This window comes from Octodon degus, unplaced genomic scaffold (assembly GCF_000260255.1).
Source record: "Octodon degus isolate 3935 unplaced genomic scaffold, OctDeg1.0 scaffold00017, whole genome shotgun sequence".
NCBI classification, from domain to species: Eukaryota; Metazoa; Chordata; class Mammalia; order Rodentia; family Octodontidae; genus Octodon; species Octodon degus.
Window position 1 is genome coordinate 5,573,326 of NW_004524593.1, and position 4,430 is coordinate 5,577,755.

Sequence of the window (4,430 nt, forward strand, 5' to 3'; positions counted from 1 at the left end):
AAAGAAAGAAAGAAAGAAAGAAAGAAAGAAAGAAAGAAAGAAAGAAAGAAAGAAAGAAAGAAAAGCTTTATAATACATACATATATGTGTATTTTATATATTTTTTTAATATTGTGCAGATTGGAAACAAGCTTCAAGCTAGAATTAGAAATTTTTTGAGTAAGGAAAACATTCCTTGAAACTTATTTAAACCCTCAAAGACGACTAATATTTGAATATATGAATTTAGGAATTCAGGTTTATTAAAAAATCAGTCACATTACTGCAGAGCTCAATCTCATATATTTCCCACAGTTCTTAGCTCAGTGCTTCAAAATTTTTATGAAGCAGAAATAAACCAAAATCTTAAGCATTTGTCATACTACTCATTCCGAGTGGCACTGGGAAAGTAATATTATTCTGCATACAATTTAGGGCCTATTTAGGTCCTTCAATTCTTTCTCCAAAGGTTTTTCTCTTGGATAGACTTTAGATCTTACTGCAAGTCAGCCTGTCTGCAGGCCTTTTTTGAGTTTTGTTAAACTCAGTGACCACTCTGGTTGGCGCTTCCATCTCTCAGGGTTCTCTCCTTCAGTCTAGAGGAATGGGGAGAGCATAAGGACTCCCAGCCTTATTCTTCACCATCATCAGGAAGTGGAATAACTCGGCCGGAACCCCTCCAGTCTCCTATTCCAATCACTTCTGCCCACTGGAGATCTGACAGATGGAAACTCAACAGTAGTCTCATCAAAGCATGGTCAAACTGGTACACATACAGGGCAGAAAACAGCAGTAGGCAACTTAAGGCATTCAGAAAGAAAGGTTTGGAAAAGCTCTCTGTACCACTTCTGCATGATTTAAAAGCTTATTTGTACTTCCTTCTATCAGGTTGGTACAGCTGCATTCTGCTGTAAGTGTACTCTGTATATACTAAAGGAAAACAGGAATCACATAAAATACCTTTAAAAAAGAAAATATTCCTGTGCTTATTAAATCTCACATGTTAATTTTTAAACTATCTACTCACATAAAGTATATAATACCTACGAATAAGTCATAGATGTCCATTTAAAATTGTTTACGAAATCTTTCACAACAGAGAAATGCCATGAATAAAATATTAAATAAAAAGGTACAAAATATACTAATTTATGCTACACTATATGCTATATAGTACTATATATTTTGTAGTAGTATACATTATATTATATAATATAAGCATAGTACTATCTACTCTATATACCATATGTACAGTTTTATATGTAGTATTATATTTATGTAAAAAGCTGTTTAGAGGGCCACGCATGGTGGCACATGCCTGTAATCCCAGCGCTCAGGAGGCTGAGATAGGAAGATCACTGTGAGTTTGAGAACAGCCTGGGCAACAAAGTGAGTTCAAAGCCAGTCTGAACTTCATAGTGAAACCCTGTCTCAAAAAGACATTAAAAAAAAAAAAAAGACTATTTCGAGAAAACTAGAAATAATTGTACAAAAATTACTTTCTATAAACACAGAAAAAAATTACGTTGTCCTTTTCCTTTTACTCTTTACATTTCTAAAATAACCCCATATTAGTTTCATAATTTGAAAATTGAATGTTATTTGATTGAAGTATGAGTTTACATGTGAGCTTATCAACAACACAAGTGTTGCCTAAGCTAAGGTTAAGATAACTGCAAACAAACAGGAGCATCCTCAATCTCCACTTACCCTAAACCTTTGCAAATCAATGGCAACTTATAACTGCAGTGAGCAAATAGCTCAGCGGATTAAAACATCTGCTGTAGGCGCAGGGGCCAGGGGTTCAATTCGTGGGCCTACCATGCCGGCTCGCCCCTGGGGCGCACTGAACAGCAATTGAGACTGGGTGTAGTGGCACACACCTATAATCCCAGCTTTTGGGAGACTGTAAACAGGCGGATCACTATGAGTCCGATCTAGTAGTGAGACCCTGAACACTCTGTAGACCCTTCCCTAAAATTCAAAAAGTAAATAAATAAATAAAAATAAAATAGAAAACCTCTCTTTCTGACTCAAAGTATAAAAATGCCACAAGATCAATATAGCATGGTCACATGGACTACTGTTAGTCAAGAATGTACTCAACACAATACAGTGAAAACTATCCACAAATGTGTAGCTCACACTGAGAGTAAGCACATGAGCTGCACTTTACTTGCTTACCAAATATGCCCATGGGGCCAGCAAGATAGCTCAGCTATCTAAAGCACCTGCTTAGGCAAGCTTAGACAAGCACACAGGGACCATGGTTTGATCCCCAGCACCACATGCTGCTCCAGCCCCGCCCTCAGGGTGGACTGAGCTGGCCACAAAATAAATAAATGTGTGTGTGTGTGTGTGTGTGTGTGTGCGCGCGCGTGTGTGCGTTCACCATAATCTATGATACCAATAAGCCAGACACAAAACATTTCAAGTTGTATGAATCTATTTATATAACATTCTAGAGAAATCAAAACTGGCCTATGGCAGTCATGGTGGACCTTTCAGAAATTTCAATAATACAAACAGCCCACTGTGACATGCATACCATACACTCACCACCACTGATCTATGTTGACAGTAAGTGGTATGGGGCAGGGGTAGGGACCCAAGACTGCCTACAAGGGGACATATGGAAACTATATTTTGAACGTGGTGGTAACATGCTTACACGTGTTTGTCAAGACTCATTGACGCATACTTTAAATGGTGAGTTTTGTATAGATTTTATTTTAATAAAAACAACATGGCATTTATCATGCATGCCTACAACTGTACTATGTAATATTAATCCAGAGCATGACAATCTCAGTCTGGGGACAATCTTGGTAGGCAGCCACAATCATGCTGTGATTTAAGAGTCTAAAACAAAAATACACTTAACCGTCCAAAAACATTGCAATGATTCCAAAATCGTACCAGTACATAATCATCCGTATGGGATCTCTGAGTATTACACTGATAGAAAAACATCACCTGGAGGCAGGAAGAGTAAAAACTCATTCCATCATTAACTGTCTCTTAGAAGAAATGACTTTCCCACAGGGCAGCTGTGGCAGGAAGGGGCATGAGTGGAGAGGCCCTAACACACAGAACAGAGGAAGTGTGTGGTAGGCCAAATGTGACCTGTACAATCTTCTCCACTTCATTGTATAGGAAAAATGTAAACTTAGAAAAGCCCATCCCTGAGCATACAGGTGAAGTCCACTTGAACCCCATTTGCTGTCTCCTAGACTATTCCAAGGATATTATTGATGCCTTTAGACAGCTTTTAGATACTTCTCGATATCCACAGCCATTTTTATGCCACTCATTTCATTACATCAAGTCAAAATACTTTTGAAATAGTAATTAACAGGTAGATAGCATTAGCCTCTTTTTCAGTTAGGAAAACAGAGAAATCAGAAAGATTAGAAGACAACTTTGTGTAACTAAGAACCACCAGATGTTCCCTGGTATGTTTTTTATTTATTTTGTTTTTCATTTGTGTATTTGGTACAGAGTCTCACTGCACAGCTTGAACTACTATTGACCCTCCTGTTTTCAGCCTCCCCAGAGTTGGGATTACAGGTGTGCTCCACCAAATCTGGACTCTGTCACCAGTTCAGAGCACCCCAGGGGTGGGGCTGGCATGGCATGCTGGACTGGGGATCGAACCCTGGTCCCTCAGCTTGCAAAAGCACATGCTTAGTCCACTGAGCTATCTCACCTGCCCCTCCCTGGTACGCTTTAAGGGCCATGCTTGTGGTCAGCTCCATAGGAAAACCTTGGACATAGTAATACATAGCACCTAAATTTGCCAAACCCTAACAAGTTTTACAAACCCTGACAAGGGGTTTGAAAAACACATGGTAAATAATAGTCCCGATAATGTTTATGAACAAGAGCAATTTTATCTATCTAAATCACAGAAACTGTGACAATGTATATAAGTAAAAAAGTAAAAACTGTACAGGAGTTGTAAATATACACTATATATTACCAAAACTTTTTTCCTAAATTATAAGTTTTTAGGCCGACTTCCGGGAATCCCCAGACCCAGTCCTAGCGCAGGTCCGGTGAGTGTGTGGAGAGTCTCCTGCTACCCTGCGCCGGTGGGACCAGTCCCAACCCAGGCGCAGCATAGGCAGGACCGTCTCCCACCCCCTCGGGCCGCCCCGACCACTCCACCTTACCTGCCCCACCCCTCCCACCAAATAGGAATTTCTGCCGAGTTCCAGGAACCCCCAGACCCAATCCTAGCCCAGGTCCGCAGCGGGAAGGAGCTGAGCACAGCAGCCATACCTAAGCCAGACAAAGCTGGATAACTCCAAAATCTGTAGAACTCCACCTGAACTTCAGTACGTGTGAAGGTTATAACTACAGCAAAGATCTACAACACAGGGCAGAAGACAATGCTACACAAAATGACAAGAAGGAACAAAATGCAACCTCAGAACCCAAGCCCACCC